Below are 19,179 nucleotides of genomic sequence, written 5' to 3'. Positions count from 1 at the left end.
TGACTTTAGCTTTTGAGGGAGATACAAAAGGGGAGAGGCCAGAAGAAGGAGATGGGGAAAATGAGTTGTTCTGGACCTACTGAATTTAAGGACCATCAAAATGGATGTATGCAGGTTGCCAATAGACAGTGAGATATACAAGTCTAGAGCTCAGGAAAGAGGTCTGAGCTGGAGATAGGGATTTTGAGAGTCATCACCACACAGCAGCAGTTAAAGCCAATAGAGTGGGCAACACTACTCAAAGAAAGAAACTTAAAAAGTCCAGTGAGTCAAAGAGCCAACACTAAGGAATATCAACATTTACTGAGAAAGCAGAAACAATAAAGATCTCTTCTTAAATATCAGGTAGTTTCAAAAGCTTCAAAAATCTCTTCCTGCTAAACAACAGACTGGAAAGAACAACCATGAAATACATTCACTAGTACAGCTCATCTAATGGACAAAGTAAAGATTAAGGAACTCAGTAGGCGGAGGGCTTTCCAGGTGGAAGGCACAACATGTGGAAAGAATAAGGGCATAATAGTACAGCATGTCTTTTTTTAAAAGGGAGGGGAGAATCTCTCCCCTTATTTTTTTCTTTTTAATTCATTTATTTTATTTATTTTTGGCTGTTTTGGGTCTTTGTTGCTATGCGTGGGCTTTCTCTAGTTGCGGCGAACAGGGGACTACTCTTTGTTGTGGTGCACGGGCTTCTCATCGCAGTGGCTTCTCTTTGTTGCAGAGCACGGGCTCTAGGCGTGTGGGCTTCAGTAGTTGTGGCACACAGCTCAGTAGTTGTGGCTCGCGGGCTCTAGAGCGCAGGCTCAGTAGTTGTGGCGCACAGGCTTAGCTGCTCCGCAACATGTGGGATCTTCCCAGACCAGGACTCGAACCCGTGTCCCCTGCATTGGCAGGTGGATTCTTAACCACTGCGCCATCAGTGGTTAAGCCCCGGTTTATTTGGTTTTACAGTAGGCATATATGCTAGAAAGCCCTTAAAAAGAGGTACAAAGTAAGGCCTACAAGAACACTGGGAGGGAAAAATCAAGGAAGATTGTGCTGTTGACGTCATGAAACATTCGTAACCCCTACTTCCCCAGTACATCCACATATCCTTCAGGTCTCAGCTCAAGCATTAACTCCCCCAAGCATCTCTCTCTTCCTTGCTCTCTCAGGCAGGTCAGGCCATGTCAACCTCCATCCTCCCCATGGCCCTTGCCCAGGTCCCCACCATAGCAATTATTCCATTATGCTACAGTTATGTGTGACATGTCTGACTCCACACTAGATTAACTATAAGCTCCTTAAGAGGAGGGAATTTTAATTTTTGTATCCCATACTCCCAGCACTCCCTGACTGTCATCTAATAACCACTCAATAGATACTTGTTGAACAGATGTCTTAAACATATCTGTCACACACCGACTACTAGCTCCTTGGTCTTGGAATGCGTTGAGGATTTACATTCTTTGTTTTGCTTTACTTATGATAATTTTAAAATAAATTTATATTCCAAATGTAAAATGAGTAAGGGGAGATATAGCAGCAGGAAAACACTGAATAATAAAATAATAGCCTGGAGGAAAAGTTAGCTGTAAACAATTCATAAGTAAAATAAAAATAACAACAGTAGTATTTACCATATTAAGCATCAACTACTTATGTGCCATTCAGTGTTCTGGGTTCTTTGCCCTTCTTATCTCATATAATCCATTAACAACCCAATAACTGAGTATTATCTCTCTTTTACATATGCATAAATAATCCATCTCACTGTACTACTCTACCTTGTAATAAGTTACAGGTAGAAAACTAAGAGGGAAATGACTGTATTTGTCAGGATAGTGAAGAGCAAACGTTGTATACTGCATTCTCCACTTCAAAAAGCATCAATTGTTTCATTTTGAGCAAGCCAGCACAGTTAATGTAGAACCAGGTCCCATAAATTCACTAGGAGAAAGTCCTCTAGCACCCTCTCTGTCCCACTATATCCAACAATCTTCAAGTTTTAAGGGAGAAACTGTGAACTGATCTTCACGTATTCCTCCTCCACTGGGAGAAGAACCCTTTGGAAAGGCAATAAACCAAATATGACAAGCTTTTCACCTCTGTGTGGGGTGCCCTGATTTCATTTTTGTAAACTAGAGAGGGGGGAAAAAAAAAAACCCAACTAACATTTATATAGTGCTTTACAGTTTAAAGAGTATTTTCACATTTATTACCTCATTTGAGCCCCACTTTACAGGAGAGTAAACTGAAACTCTAACAGATTATTAATGCATTTGGATTTCACATCTCTTAGACAAAAAATTCTTGGGGTTTAGGTTGCTAAACTTCTGATATGCATAACTAACGACTTCCTATTCATGGTCCACTCTGTACATCAGAGGACAGACCCTCCTGTACAATCAGGTGAGGACCAATGTACCAGGCTGCCTTTCTGCAAAAAGAAACATGCACAGAAATTCTGATCAGAAGAGTTACGTGACTTGCCAAAACATGACATGAAGCTCTAAGCTGGTATTAAAAGAATCAGTATCTAGTAAATAAAAAATCCGCCAATAAGAAAAAACTCTTAAGATGCTGTTCTTTCACAGCTCACAAAGGCTGCTACTACCCTCTCCCATTCCTACTTCCAAGTATGATTGATACACATCTGGATAATCTGATCATCCATAAATGCAAACTGGCTTCCTCTTGCCATCTAGACTACCCATATATGTATGTACACGCATACTTACAGACATATAATAAAGAATATATTTTTATATGTGTATATATAATATACATACAAATAAGAAGTGCTGCTGAGTAATGGGACTATAGACAATAATATTGCTTCTTTTACTTTTTCTGTAATTTTCAATTTCTGCTATGAGCATGTTATTTTAATTAATGGTGGAAGAAATAAAGCTCTTTTAAAATTAAAAAATAAGGATAATAAATAAGAAAAAAGCAAGTCACAGAAAAATACTTAACACTATGATTCTATTTATATAAAGTTATGAAGGTACAAAATATATTGTTTAGGATACATACTTGTTTGGTAAAACTATTTTTAAAAGCAAGGGAATGATTCACACAAAATTCAGGAAAGTGGTTACTTCTGAGGGAGAAGGACAGAGATTCAATCAGGCAGGGAATCACAAGAAGCTTTAAAGGTACTAAAAATCTCCTTTTTGTTAAACTGGGTAGCAAAAACATAGGTCTTCAATTTGCTATCATTCTTTAAATTAAAGATTTATACTATATGCACTTTTATACATATGGTTTATCTCACAATTTAAAAAGAAGATATAAACAGGGTTGAAGAATCAGAATTTCAGGGCTGTAACCCAAACTCTTCCACTCACTGTGTAATCTTAAGCAAGTCATTTTACCTCTCAGCAGTTTTTCTTCTTATTTGATAGATGAGGAAACTAACAACTAATATATGTTTAGTACTTTACTGTTTAAAGTTCCTAGACTAGGGACTTCCCTGGTGGCACAGTGGTTAAGACTCTGCGTTCCCAATGCAGGGGGCCTGGGTTGGTCCCTGGTCAGGGAACTAGATCCCACATGCATGCCAAAACTAAGAGTTCGCATGCCTCAATAAAGGCTCATGGGCTTAGTTGCGAGCTGCAACAAAGACCCGGCAGAACCAAATAAATAAATATATATTTTTTTAAGTTCCTAGACTATAGTACCAACATAGTAATATGCAGATAAACTGTGAGATAATAATACAAAGTAATACCTCCTTACTAAATAATAGATCATAATACTAAGAACTCAACGGTAGGACACACAAGGCTATTCACATTCTAGCCTCTTCTATCTAATAATAATAACATCTAATATTTTTAATGTGTACAATGTAACACATTGTATTAAATGCTTACCATGGATTCTTTTGTTTAATCCTCAAAACAACCCTATGAGATTAGTTCTCTTATGCCCATTTTACAGATGAGACCACTGTGCCCAAGGTCACATAGGTAGTAGTAAATGGTGGACAAACTTCAGAACCCACACTCTTGACCACTACGTTAGTTTTGCCTCACTTTTCTCACGACATTTAAATCATCTATCTCTCCCATGACACTGAAAGCTCCTTGACAACTGTTTTTTGTTCACTTTTTAACAATTTTAACTGTATTTAATTGTACAATTTAGTGGAAGTAAGTACATTCACAATGTTATGCAACCATTACCACTAAGTATGAAAGGTTTTTAATGACTACTAAAATCACTAGGTTATCAAGTGGTAGAAAAGGGATTTGAACTCAGGACTCTCAACCTCTAAATTAACAAGCTATTCATTCTACCAAGGTACCTGTCTACCAATACCTCCACTGCTCTCCCCTTCTCACCAGAATACTGGAAGAATCAAATGAGGTGAAGTTACTAAAACACTTTATATACATTTCTACTGCACAGGTGAACACAGCTGTGAGGGGGAAAAAGAAAATCCACCAAGACAATTCTCCCAAGCGATTACTTTCCATTTTGAGCTCTCAAAAGCTAGGGCTTTCATATAAATATCCCACCTCTAGATCAAGCCTGCAGATCCACAAAAGCAACGTCTGGACCCCAGAGTAAAGTTATGAGGAGAAATGCTTGCATTAGTTAGATTACTCTCTCATCAAATTATGGGTAACTGCTCAAACCTGATTTTTATTGCAATACGGAAAGCTTCCTCATAACAAAACACTTTCAATTCCAAGGATAAGTCCAACCTTCAATCATTCTGCCCATTTTGGAGCTACAATAAAAAAAAAAAGATTCTTGGGACTTCCCTGGTGGCGCAGTGGTTGAGAGTCCGCCTGCCGATGCAGGGGACACGGGTTCGTGCCCCGGTCCGGGAAGATCCCACATGCCGCGGAGCGGCTGGGCCCGTGAGCCATGGCCGCTGGGCTTGCGTGTCCAGAGCCTGTGCTCCGTAACGGGAGAGGCCACAACAGTAAGAGGCCCGCGTACCGAAAAAAAAAAAAAGATTCTTAATATTGGGTATTTTCATGTGTTCAATTGTGAAGGCCAAGGAAAATGGTTTGTTTACAAGCTGAACCCTGAAGCTTGAACAAAAAAAGAATTATTTTGATCCCGTTGGTGCCTTACATCCCTCCCCATTTTTCCCCAATCTAAGCTCTAATCAACAGCCATTTCAGGTTTAACATATCACAGTTAATGCAATTAAGTCCAGAAAACTATTTTCCTAAAGATGTTTCCTCCATTAACACCCTTCTCTACTTTCCAGCATCACTCTTCTGCCATGAGAATGAGCATATCATTAAGCTTTAAATAAAATTTCTGATGAATAGATGGAAGTATTGTTTTTGTAGTTAATGGAATACGCTTACATCTCCTAAATAAAATAAAATAAAAATGATTCTTTATGTTTTTATCCACATCTGACAGAATTCTAACCACCTGAATTCCTTTAGAAGAAAATTCCATCTACAGAAATATAGTCCAATTATTTTAAATCTTATCAGGTAATGTCAAAAGAGAATCAAATGAAAATACCAAACTATCTCACCAATGAATATTTATGACATTTCCATATTTTCTGTCTTCTCTCTGTTTACATAAAACGGTGGTACCAAGATTCATCTCTGGATTATTAGCCTGCAATACAATGATGGGCCTAATTGCCTTGCAAACCAGGACACCAATAAATGGAGTCTTCAAGCAATCAATTTTAAGAGGAGGCGAAAAAAAAGGCCTAAGCTCTTTCTGAATACATGCACGTTGCCTGACTGGGAAATAAATTCAGCCTTGTATTTTTCAGTCTCATTCATCAGTTCTCAAGCAAGGAATGCTCCCTTAACCACCTCAAGCTCATCAAATCTATTTAATACCAAATTCCAGGACTAATTTTTAAATGCACCTGGAGGAGAGAGGAAAGGAGAAGGCAGAGACGTCAAATAGAAAGACATCTATCACATTCCAGTTTCATCTTCTTCATCTTTAGTTACTGGAGTGGGGTTTTCTCCCCCAACTTTCTTTTTATAATACATGAATAATAGAAGATACTTTTCCCTCCTCAAAAAAAAAGAAAGAAGATACTTTCCCCTCCTCAATTCTACCTTAACTGAAGCCCCTCTCAACTTTACCCTTTGTGTTGGTTTACTTCCAAATATGATACTAATACAAGTGAAACAAACAAAAACTAACAGCTTAAGAAGTCCTCTAGAAAAGTCTTTTATGTACCTTCTCTCTCCCCAACCACAGCCTCCAAAGCTGTCCATTTAAGTCCAACCCCCAACCCTCTTGTGTCTCTTGGAGGCCATCTCAATCCTTCTTCAGAATCATCCAATCCACCTCTTCCCAGCACTGCTCACTGCCCCTCTCCATCCTCCCTGCCCCCTCCATATGAACAACCCCAGGTTTCCCACTCCTTAATTAGCCACATCTGCTACCTCACTATCAGCAACCACCTCTCCAGTCCTACCAGTTCATCTCAGACATTCTTGCTCCAAAACTCCCTCTGCCACCTTGGCCAAGGGACATTTTCTTCAAGATACCATCCCCCAACCTTGCTCACCACCTGCCACTATTCTTTCAGTAAGTCCAGCCCAGAAGCATCTTCTGTGCCCTCTGCCTTCACCCTGTACCCAGGAAGCCACCAGTCGTTCTAAGATCACTCTAAATCCCATCCCACTGTGCTCCCCCGCTTCCCCTCCCCGCCCAATTCCAATCCTTGTTCGCCCATTTTGGGCCTAACTTCTACTTTACCCCCTCCTGCCAGCTCACCTTCACACTCCCCTCATTCAAAGTCCCACCCCCCACCAGCTCCTATTCCAACCTCCATAAGCACTCCCCAGGAAAACCCCGAATTCTACCTCCTCTGCTCTCCTAACCCACGCTATTCCATAAAATCTCAACAAATTCCACCACCCCCAGATGGCAAGCGCCCACTTCAAGCTCAGGTCTCAGCCCATGCCAAGCCCCTCCTCACCCACGGCTCCTACCACCTCTATCAGCCTGCCCTAGGTCCACCCCAAATTCCACCCTCCTGAATTAGTCACCCCCCAGGGTCCTATCCAACTCTGCAGTCGCACTCTCTATTACAATCAACCCCTTACCCCGCAACCCGGCCCAGATCCCAAGCTGTCAATTGCTCCAGGCCAACCCCAAATCCACCACCCTCAGTCAGTCCCCTCCCCCATTAAAAGCCATCCCACTCCAGTCTCAACATCCATTTCGCCCAAAACCATCCAAATTCCACCCCAACCCTACAACCCCACGCTCCTGTCCCAGATCGTTCCCATTAAAAGTCCCCTTCCCTTGTCTCTCCCCCTCCAACCTGCTTGTGTCCCACCCTCACCCCACCCCCAGCCCGCGCCTGGACAAGTCTCCCCAGCCAGCCCGCCGTTCCATCGCGACCTCAACCCCCTTCCCCCAACCCGCGAAGGGGCTCCGCAGTCCCCACTCTCATTCTCCCCAGTACCACCGGCCCAGGCTCAGGGAGAGCGGACCGGGGTAGGGTGGGGGGGTGATCTCCTCACCGGCGAGCTGCTGCAGGCGAAAACGGCGGCGGCGGCAGCTGAAGCGGCGATGCCCTTGTCTTCTCTGAAGGCTACAGAGGCGACGCTCTCGCTCCCTCGCCCGTGTCCAGTAAGGTGGCGGATGGCGCGCAGGGACTGGGAGCCTCCTCCTTCTCAGCGACTCGGCTCTGAATCCTCTGCAGTAGCCGCCGAGGAGCCCGACGGGTGGGGGGAGGGGACGCTGGGCTGCGGGCTAGGGAGGAGGAGGCTGAGGGAAGGGGCGGGGGACCGCTGAGAAGGGCTGGGAAGGAGGAGCCAGCGCAGTGCCGCGACACGTCCCACAGCCTCAGCCCGCCGGGACCACAACTCCCGGCATGCCCCACTCCGGTCCGCGCGCAGCCGGCGCCTCCCGGCGCGCGCCCGATGCGGAGGGACTAGTCCCTCCTTGGTCTCGGACAGTGGAATAAAGCCAACCATCCGCGGGTGGCTTTTGTAGACTCAAAGACCACAAAGGAGGCAAGTTAGGCACCACAGCGGCCCCATCCCCCAAGGGACGCTTTTAGCGGCGTCTCCGCCTTCTTTACGCGCGCGCACACCTCACCACACGGAGCCCCAGCACCACCTCCCGCTGGACTACATTTCCCAGCATGCCCACAGACTCTCGCCCTCCTTCCGGACCCTTCTCAGACCCGGTACTACAGTTCCCAGGGAGTGTGGTCCTTGCGAAATGCTGGGAGATGCAGTTCTCAGTTCTTCCTCCATGTTAAGAAAAAGAAGTGAAAGAGAGGAAAAAAGGAAGGAAATATGTCAACCCACCGAGAACAGGCCTACATTGGCTAGATCACTTGGAAGTCTGTACTTTCTTCGCAATACCCGTTGCCACTGTCTCGCACCAGAGCTAATGCAGCAGCCTCCTTCTGCTCTCCCTGCAAAACTGTAGACGATTTGGCAGCTTGAACCCAAATATAAAAAGAGCGTACTTCTTGACCCAGCTCCGCTACTTTTAAGAATTTACCTTAGAAAGATAATCAAACAATTTGGAAAAGAATGGATAAGGTTGTTATCTGAGATTGTTGATTACAATGAGGTAAACGTAAATGTCCTTCAACAGGAGCTGGTTAAATTATATATACAAACAATGCATTACTAAGCAGCTGTTTAAAATAATGATATGGATCTTTTTCTTGACATCAAAAGCTATTCACAATTTATTCTCGAGAGAAAAAAATTGATAAGAGGATAGCAAGTTTAGAATGATCTAATTTATATGAAGCTTGAGACAATGTTCTATAAGCATAGAAAGATTTCAGGAAAGAGGTTCCCCAGAATAACATCTGTGATTATCTTGGAGTAAAGAGTGTCAGATTTCAAGTAATTTTCATTTTCATATTGCCTGAATTGTTTAAAAAGAGCACATAACTTTTTAAGCTATAAAACTATTTTCAAAAAATATAATTTTCAAATCCAACAACAACCTGTCTTTGCTACCTAAAAGCTTTTCATGGCTTTCTATTGCCCTCAGTGGTGCTCCAAAACGAGGTCTGTCTGGTTTTTCTGGGAGCTCAACATTTCCACTAATTAAAACAAATAATGGTGGGGACTTCCCGGGTGGTCCAGTGGCCAAGACTCCAAGCTCCCAATGCAGGGTGCCTGGGTTCAATCTCTGGTCAGGGAACTAGAGCCCGCATGGTGAAACTAAAAGATCCTGCATGCTGCAACTAAAAGTCCTGCGCTCAGCAACAAAGGTCCCACGTGCCACAGCTAAGACCCAGTGCAGCCAAATATTTTAAAAATAAATAAGTAGGGCTTCCCTGGTGGCGCAGTGGTTGCGAGTCCGCCTGCCGATGCAGGGGACACAGGTTCGTGCCCTTGTCCGGGAAGATCCCACATGCCGCGGAGCGGCTGGGCCCGTGAGCCATGGCCGCTGAGCCAGCGCGTCTGGAGCCTGTGCTCCGTAGCGGGAGGGGCTGCGACGGTGAGAGGCCCGCGTACCGCAAATAAATAAATAAATAAATAAATAAATAAATAAATAAATAAATAAATAAATAAATAAATAAATAAATAAAAATAAGTAAAACAAATAATGGTGATCACTTACAATTCACAAAAGAACATTAAGTTAGTAGGGAGGATTTTCTCAATTTTCATTGTCTCTTCTCAAATTTTTCCTTCTTCTGGTCCTTCCACACCAATTTCCTCCTTTTCTCCTACTCATTCTTGAAACTAAAGCCAAAGTCCTACCTTCCCTAGAACATATATTTTAGGCATACTGATTTTCCTTGTGTCTGAATTCTTCTAGCGATGGTTTCTAATCTGTGAGCCAGAGATCACTGTGGGGAAGAGGAATGAAGAGAGAGAAATAAAGTTATTGTAAAGGGCCTACAAAGCAATATTTAAACAAAGCATTGTCTATAGACTGAAGAAATAAGTCTTACACTTAAAAATTGTTTTCTTCTGGGACTTCTCTGGAGGTCCAGTGGTTAAGACGCCGCACTTCCACTGCACAAGGCACGGGTTCCATCCCTGGTGGGGGAACTAAAATCCCACATGGCACGTGAAAAAAAAAAAAATTGTTTCCTTCTGTGTCCAGCTCTTCTAGAATATGGAATATAGTATCAGATGATCTGTGACTTAACATAAATCCAGTATTCAATTACAGTATTTTAGATTTTGTGTAATTATGCCTCACCGTTCTGCAAGAAAACACCAGAACATTCGAGCTCCGCTAGCCAGCCCGCTGGAGAAGCACAGGCCTATCAGAGAAAGCCCAGGTTGCCTGAATCAAAGGTTAATTTAGTCCATAGTCCTGCTGCAATCTCTTCAGCAGCCTCACCCCACCTAAATCTAATTACACTCCTATGCCTTATGACTCATTTTCCCCAAATACGTCAGGCACTGTCTTTTTCAAACTACCTCATTTTTCATCCTATTCTCCCAGCCTTAAAATTCCAGGTCCCCTCCCCCCCAAAATTCCTATATCCTCTGCTCCCTTCTCTGAGAATAATAAGAAATGTGCCTATGAAGTGTGGGCTAAGTCCCTTCCCCTCTCTGAGTGTTGCACTGACCATCCCATCTTCTAAACCCACTTCATTCCTTCTCCTCTTCTCCACTTCTCCAACTGGCAGACAGTGGGAGATGGGCAATCAAAATTAAAAGGGACGGATCTGTCCAGCGAGGAAAGCGTATCTGAGCTACGGGAATAGGTATGAGGAAGCTTACCAGACTAGGAATCTGGTAATCAGATCCTAAATTAGACCTTGCCGTGAGCATGCTGGGTGACCTTTAGTAAGTCCCTTAATTTTTTTTTTTCTGAACCTCATGTTTACATCTGTAAAATGAAAGGATGATTCCTGGCGTGTCACCTCATAACGTTATTAGGAGAGTCCAATAAAACAGTGGGTATGAAAGTGCTTTGAAGACTGTAAATTGCCACTTACAATCCAACCCTTCATCTAATTTGAGAACTCTCTCTCCAAATCCCTGCATCTAATCCTTGGCATGTAAACTTTTTACTCAGAATTATATTATTATTAATGAATTTATTAAAGTATTTAAGGAATTTGCTCTATTAAGCCAATTTAATTTCTTGATAAATTTTCTATATAGCACAGTTAAACAATTTCTGACTTTCCTAGACTTTTTTCTAAATTGAAATTTCATAAGATATATCCTTTTCTCTATCAGTTTTATAAGATTTGATTCATCTGTTATCTTTTATCTTTATCGATTTTTACTGATTATTGCTTCAGCTGTCATGAAATTTCTAGTCATTATTTCCACAAAGTCCACCTTTTCTTGGAAGCAATTTGAGCCATTGGCAGTTTTATTTTGTGTTGATTATTTCTACCAAGTGGAATTTTCCCAGGGGTCAACTTTGCAATGTTCAATGTTACCAACAAAGATGGGATCATTCAGTTTGCTTTTCCATCCATAAGAAATTTTTACCACGTGTAGTTTTAGCCATTGTCATTTTTATTTTGTGTTATTTCTACCCATCCAATTTTTTTTCTGCAACCCAACAAAAACAAACTCAGGGACAAAATGACAGTGTCAAAACATTATCCTTTGCCTGTTACTATCTGATTGACTCAGACTGTGAAATGGTTTTGTCCCAGCTATGTTAATGAGCCGGCTTTGAGCTCTCTCTCTCAAAGCACCTCTTTAGGAAGGAGCCTTGGCACACAAGTGTGGGCTGGAGTATTACTTTAAGAATGCCTCAGAATTGCAGGAAAATGGATGTTAGAGACTATGTTAGGAGAACAAATCTTTAATGAGCCAGGGGCTGTGCTGGGGTCTAAGATCCATTATCTCATTTAATCCTACAGCCTAAATTTCCTTCACATGGCCATTTTATAGTAGAGGAAACTAAGACCCAGAGAAGGAGATATTGGCCATGTTAGGAACAGAAACCAGGCCCTGGTTTAATTCTCAGTGCAATTTGAATGATTATAATTTCCAAAATTATCTGATTTAATTTTAAAACTTTTGCACTTCATCCTGTTGTTTGTTTTCTGGCTGAGCCACATGGCATTTGGGATCTTAGTTCCCCAACTAGGGATCAAATCTGTGCCCCTTGCATTGGGAGTGCAGTCTTAACCCCTGGACCGCCTGGGAAGTCCCTGCACTTTATCTTGTTGGAAAATTAAAATTTTTGAGTTTGACTAGGATACAAAGCAAGAGGAATATGTGGGTATAAACAAAGCATTCTCAAAGAGCTTTTTGTGACAGCAAATGAGACCAGGAGTGTGAAAATGTTTTGTAAATGACCCAACATTGGGCAAATGGATGTTTCTGCCATTTGTGATGAAGGCTGATATATAAACCTGTTATGCCAGCTTGGAAGAGTGCTAGAAAACTAATAGCACACTCCTGACATTCAGTAGATGAATGTCAAATGCCCACCCTAATATTTAATTCTAATAGCCAATAGTAAAGGAATAACATTGCATCCTGCCTATCCTTTAAGACCTAATTCAGACATCAGGAAGCCTCTTCTGACCCCCCAGTTAGGTTAGGAGCCACTCAGCTCCCACAGCCAGCTCACACTGGATGTTCATTGTCAATTTACTGCCCTCAAGGACAAGGACCAAGGTGGTCCCATTCATCTCTGTGGCATAGAGCTCAGTTCAGCCTGAAGCTTCTCACAGGGTAAGGCTTCTGTAAATGGTGGTTGAATTAATGAATGAATCAATCAATTAACATGATGTATATAGACGCTATAGATAATCAATTAAAATGACAAGGGAAATATCTCGATAAAGCTGAAAAAAATTACTGACAATGGAAAAGAGCACATTAAATAAAATTTAGGGCACAAGTAAATTACAAATGAATCGGCAAAAACTGATTACAGCTACCAAAGCTCCAGCGCAGCAGCAGCAGTGAAGAAAGAGCCTTGACATCCTGGGTTCAAATGCCGCTTCAGCCAGGATTGGGTGTCCTCACATTCCCTCCCCTCCTGCACCTATTTCCATATCTGGAAAATGGCTGACCTTGCAGAACTCCCAGGGTAGATAAAATAGTTAATTAAGGCACCAGATGCTTTACAAGCTATGAAGAGCTGACCAAGGTGAGGGTTGTTAGTGATAAAGGTTAGAAGAGAATTTGGAGGAAAGTTTACACTTAGGAGAATCTTTTACATAAAGCTGCTCATGTTGATAAACTTAACCCCCCAAAAAGCATACCAATTATAGTGCGTTGAGTCGTGAATTGCATCTCCCAAAAAAGATATGTCCAAGTCCTAACCCCCATACCTGCAGACTTGTGAATGTGGCCTCATTTGGTAGGAAGGTCTTGGCAGTAAAGAAGGCAGGATGAAATCAGTTCTGGATTTAGGTGGACCCTAAACCCAATGCGTGATGTCTTTATAAGAGAAAGGAGAGATCTGAAACACAGAAACACCAAGGGGAAGGCTATGTGAGGACAGAGGCAGAGATTAGGCATGTGGCCCCAAGCAAGGCACACTGAGGCTTGCTGGCAGCCACCAGAGGCTAGGAGAAAGGCATGGAGGGATTCTCCTTCAGAGCCTCCAGATGGAACCAGCGCTGCCAACACCTTGATTTCAGACTTCTGGGCTCCACAACTGTAAGAGAATAAATTTCTGTTGGTTTTTTTTGCAGTACGCGGGCCTCTCACTGTTGTGGCCTCTCCCGTTGCGGGGCACAGGCTCCGGACGCGCAGGCTCAGCGGCCATGGCTCACGTGCCCACCCGCTCCCTGGCATGTGGGATCTTCCCAGACCGGGGCACGAACCCGTGGTCCCTGCATTGGCAGGCGGACGCTCAACCACTGCGCCACCAGGGAAGCCCTAAATTTCTGTTGTTTTAAGTCACCCAGTTTGTAGCAATTTGCTAAGACAGCAGGGAGGAAACTAATACACCAATTAAACTGGAAACCCACATAATCAAGTAATTAGCAAATATCTTAAGTCCCCCAAATAGATTCAGAGGAACCTATTTTGGGAAATGTTTCTCAGTTTCACTTAATCTGTCATCTCTAACAGCAGCTATGGAAAACTGGTGTTAACATCCATTGTCTTTGAATCTGTGCCTTTTCTGTTCTTAATCCTTCTTGCACTCTTAGTTCTTTTCCTGCCTCCTGGGATGGCTCATACTTCAAATCAGTGTGAAGAACTCTGGTGTCATACAAAATGTACAGATATGAGTAGGCCAGACCTGGGTTCATAACCCAGCTCAGTCACTTAGAGGCTATGACATTGGGAAAATCATTTCTCCTTACGGGACCTCCAAGTCCTCACTTGTAAGATGTGGCTAAAATTATCTCCCTATAGGGTGAAATGAGTTAATTCACGGAAAACTCAGTGCCTGACCCCTAGGAGTTTCATAACTTTGCTTTGTCCAGAGAGCAGGAGAGATCCTTCCTCCCTCTCTTCCTTCTTTCTTCCTTCCGTCCTTTCTTTCTTTCTTCCTTTCTTTTTTCTTTCCCCTTGTTCCTTCCTTCCTTTTTTTCCTTTTTTTTCTGAGTTATGTATGGATGATGGGGAAGGGGGAGGGAGGGAGCCACCAATTTTCATTTCAACTAGAAGGTGGGTAAGCCTTCCATAAAAAGGGTAAGAACAAAGGGCTTCTATTCCCAGAAGAGCTGAGGTTCCTCCAGCTGGGGTCTGTGGACCCCTGTGGAAGAAGATGGACCATGTTTGATATTTATTCATCATTCATTCAGCTTAAGGTACTGACCCCAGATCCTTTGCTGGTGCTAGGGCCCCAGGGTTAATTGAACATGGCCTTGTCCCCAAGGAGCTCACAGTCTAGGGGAATCTGCTGACAGACAGTTATATCCCAATGTGATCAGTGTCATGGTGGAAGAAAGTGAGGGACTGTGGGAGCCCAGAGGGAACACCTAAGCCAGGCCAAGAGGTCAAGTATAAGGATAGTGTTGCCACCTGCAGATTCTTTTCAAGACACTATAAGTTTCATGAGGGCCAGGATGTTTGTCTATTTTGTTTACTACTGTATCCCCAACACAGTAACAGTGCCAGGCCTGTATTAATCACTTAGTAATATTTGTCAAGTGAATGAATATAAACTAAGTCACATTGCACAGGACTTTGTGCCCCTACAAAGCCCCTCCAACCCCCACTCCCACAGGTATAATGTCCATGCATTTATTCATTCATCAAGCTTTTCCTGAATATCTACCATTTGCCAGATACCATATTGGATTCTGGGTTCTGAGTTGTGAGCCAAAACAAACAAGATTTCATGAACTTCAAGGTCTAGGGAAACAAAAAATTCCCTGTGTAAATCCCATGCTCCTTCAACCCTGGCCCAGCTCCCCTGTGCCCTGTGCTGACATCCCCTTAGCTCAGCCTCAGGTTCAGGAGAGCACCAGATTCCATTCAGAAGAGGAGAGATGGGTCCTCTCCCCAGCTCTGTGCTGTGCAGTCACCTGGGCCCCAAGGCAGTCAGGGCTCTTGTACCTGGAGCTTCAGCAGGCCTCCTTCCAGCTTCTGACTTGGCCTTGCTAACCTATTCCATCAAAGATCACCAGCAAAGCAAGCTCCTTGCATTGCCAGAGAAATAGGCTGCCCTGCACAGACACTCTTGCAATGGCTGCGCAAGGATGGGAATGGGAAGGGGGCAAGACAGGGGTCACTGGCACTCTAGTCATCAAATTCCATTCTGGATTGAGGTCCCTTGGGAAAGTTTACTCACATACACCTCACAAGGCTGTTCTGAGAGTCTAATGTAAATTTCTCTTTAACCCTTAAGCTCTGTACAGAGACAAGTATTTTGCCTTCTGTTTTGTTTGCTTACAACTGTATTTTTTTTGTTCTTTGTGAAGGAGGAAAGCTCCAGAAAGATTCACAAAAAGCACTTGTGGATGACCGGATGCATGGAGCAGAGTGGCAAGTTCAGGCAAGGAGAAGTTGTCTCAGGATGGAGCAATCTTAGCACTTCTCAGAGAATACACTTTAGCTAAACAAAACAGTGCAGAGAGAGCAGGATGGAGACAGGACAACCTCCAGGAGGGAAAAGCCTGGAAACCAGGATACCCCTCAAAGGCTGGGGCTTGGCCCAAATATGTAGGGCCTGCTACGTTAATGAAGTCCAAGAGATGGAAAAGGTCTGAGGACAGAATAGCAACCACCTGTGTACCCACCAGTCTGCTCTCATTGTGGTCTTAAGGGGGAGGCGGTTCTTTTTTTCTCTAATTTTAGAAAGTCTTTATATATTGTGGATGACCTCCTTTGTCCATCAAGACTGATTTCAAAGAGAATGAGAAATCTGTGCTCCCAGACCAACTCGATCCTTTCCAGCTCTCATATTTTCTTCTAGGCATTTTGCTTTCTCCTAAACTTCCCTTGAAATACTCCAGTACTTAAATAGATAAATTAAGGGGAAGAGAAATTTGTCTGTTTCTCACCCAAGACAGTCTGGGAGGCTGTTTTCTGGAAAGGCCATGAAATGATTATGCTGGGGGCGGGGGGTGTTAAGGGGTGGAGGAAAGAAGGCCAGTGCCTTTGAAGGCAGTGAAAGAGAGGAGATTCCTAGAACCAGGAAGGTCTGGGGCTTGGACATGTGTGTGGCCTGTTCTCTGGAGGTGGCATGGTAGACAGAAGTCTATTGGTATCCACTAAGCATGGGAAGGAGACTCCCCAAATATTTTTCTTGCCTAACACCCCAGATCTTTGGAAGGGAAGGAACCCAAATAATGACCAGGACTTAATCTGATTTAAATTGAATAAAATAATGTCATTTCTTACTCCCCTAAGTTTGTGGAGTAAGATTTGTACCCACTACATAATCAAGAGAAAAAAAATAACACTGACAGTAGTAAATTGCACACAGAGAAATTACGTATTGACTAAAACTTGATGGAAAAATCAAATAAATCTTCTTGACAAAATGTAGATTGGCAAATTTGTCCCAGGAAAAGTAGACCTGATAAAACATAGAAATAATGACCACAGATGATACCTTACGATGGCAGAAGCTATAATTATTAAAGTGTGATATAGATCTTTTTAATTGACTAACTCATATCATCATTATAAAATTTATATAAAAAACTGTTTTTCAGATGAAGATAATTGTAGCTCAGTTTAAGTGAATATGGATAGGTTGGAAATAGATTTAATAGGCTGTGTAGAAAAATCAAAAGTATTGAACTGACCTAATGGCATTTGTTCTGGGGAATATTATCTCAGACAAAAGTAATCAATATGATATAATTTCATCTAAAAATCTGCATTTATAAACACAAGACAAAAACATCCTTAGGGTCAAAACAGTGGGCCAAATTCCTGACCTCTCTGCTGAAGCTCCTAGAGAGAAAATAGAAATGGAGACAGGACTTGGCTGGTCTGCATTTTATCAAGATTTCTGTGATTCTTCCAACAACTTTTCATCAATAAAAATTCTCACTGTATGGGATTTCACTGTTGTTTTATTTTTTCTACTGATTGTGTAGTGGCCAGTGTCCATAGTGAAGGCCCCTGCCTTGGGGCCCATTACTTAACATTCTCATGGTCCATCTATTGCTCCATCTGTCCACTCAGCAGTTATTCACCAAACACCTACTCTGTGCCAGGCCCTGGCAGAAGAATCAGACCAAGCCCTCAAATGATGACAGTTTTACCTTTTATTGCCCCTAATCTTTTAAGTTTTCTTTTTATTCTATTGGGAGAACCTCTACTACAATGTTGAATAGAAATTGTGATAGTGGGCACCCTGTTCTCATCCCCATCTCAGGGGGAAAGATTTTTATATATTCCCAGAAAGCATGATGTTTGCTGTAGGTTGTTTGTGCCTACTCTTTATCAGATAAAGGAAGTTCCCTTCCATGCGTAGTTTGAAAAGAATTTTACCATAAATGGGCAGTGACTTTTATCAAATGTTATTTTTCTACATCTCTTGAGATGATCTGCGATTTTTTAAAACTTTATTCTGTTAATGGGGTGAACTATATTAATTTTCAAATGTCAAACCAACTTTGTATTCCTGGAATAAACAAAATTTCGTTGTGTAATATTATCTTTTTTAAAATATATAAATTTATTTATTTATTTATTTTTGGCTGCGTTGGGTCTTCGTTGCTTCACTCGGGCTTTCTCTAGTTGAGGCGAGCAGGGGCTTCTCATTGCGGAGCACAGACTCTAGGCTAGCGGGCTTCAGTAGTTGTGGCATGCGGGCTCTGTAGTTGTGGCTCTTGGGCTTAGTTGCTCCTCGCATGTGGGATCTTCCCAGACCAGGGACTAAATCCGTGTTCTCTGCATTGGCAGGCAGATTCTTAACCACTGTGCCACCAGGGAAGTCCCATATTATCTTATTTATAGATCTTGGTTTAGTTTTGCTGATATTTTGTTTAGAATTTTTGCATCTCTGTTTGACCTGTAATTTTCCTTCCTCACAATGTTCTTGTTAGGTTTTTGTACCTAGGTAATGCTGATCACATAAAATATGTCAAAAAGTACTTCCACTTTTCCTATTCTCTGGAAATATCTGGACCTGGAGTTTTCTTTGTGGGAAGATTTTTTTTTTAATTCAATTTCTTTATTAGAAACAGGACTGCTCAGTTTTCCTATTTCTTTTTTTTTTTTTTTAAAGAAGATGTTGGGGGTAGGAATTTATTAATTAATTAATTTTATTTTTGTTGTATTGGGTCTTCGTTTCTGTGTGAGGGCTTTCTCTAGTTGTGGCAAACGGGGGCCACTCTTCATTGCGGTGTGCGGGCCTCTCACTATCGCGGAATCTCTTGTTGTGGAGCACAGGCTCCAGACGCGCAGGCTCAGTAGTTGTGGCTCACGGGCCTAGCTGCTTCGTGGCATGTTGGATCCTCCCAGACCAGGGCTCGAACCCGTGTTCCCTGCATTAGCAGGCAGACTCTCAACCACTGCGCCACCAGGGAAGCCCTCCTATTTCTTCTTGTGTCAATTTTAATAGGCTTTGTTTTTCTAGGAATTTGTCCATTTCATCTGAAGTTTCAAGTTTGTTGGGATATAGTTATTCATAATACCTTCGCTGCATGGCTTGTGGGATCTTACTTCTCTGACCAGGGATTGAACCCGGGCACTCGGCAATGAAAGCGCTGAGTACTAACCACTGGACCACTAGGGAATTCCCCTCTTGTTATCTTTTTGATGAATGTAGAATTGGTAATGATGACACACTCTTTTCATTTCTAAAGTGATAGTTGGGTATCCTCTATTTTTCATTCATCAGTCTTGCCAGAAATGTATCAGTTTTAGGAGTCTTATCAGAGAATTAACA

General features: G+C 42.4%; 1 protein-coding gene across 4 annotated transcripts in view; it reads right to left on the bottom strand.

Moving 5' to 3' along the window:
• FAM168A (family with sequence similarity 168 member A) overlaps window positions 1-7,662 on the bottom strand; it is a 228,392-nt gene extending 220,730 nt beyond the window's left edge. For all 4 annotated transcript variants that reach the window (XR_014297086.1, XR_014297087.1, XR_014297088.1 and 1 more), the window contains exon 1: window positions 7,470-7,662. The gene's annotated coding sequence lies outside the window, so the exon portion shown is untranslated. The remainder of the gene's footprint in view (window positions 1-7,469) is intronic.
• Between the last annotated feature and the right edge of the window lie 11,517 nt (window positions 7,663-19,179).

The sequence above is a fragment of the Grampus griseus genome (assembly GCF_964374135.1).
Source record: "Grampus griseus genome assembly, chromosome: 8".
Taxonomy (NCBI): Eukaryota; Metazoa; Chordata; class Mammalia; order Artiodactyla; family Delphinidae; genus Grampus; species Grampus griseus.
Note: the sequence above shows the minus strand (reverse complement) of the source record. Positions and strands in the feature narration are given on the sequence as shown.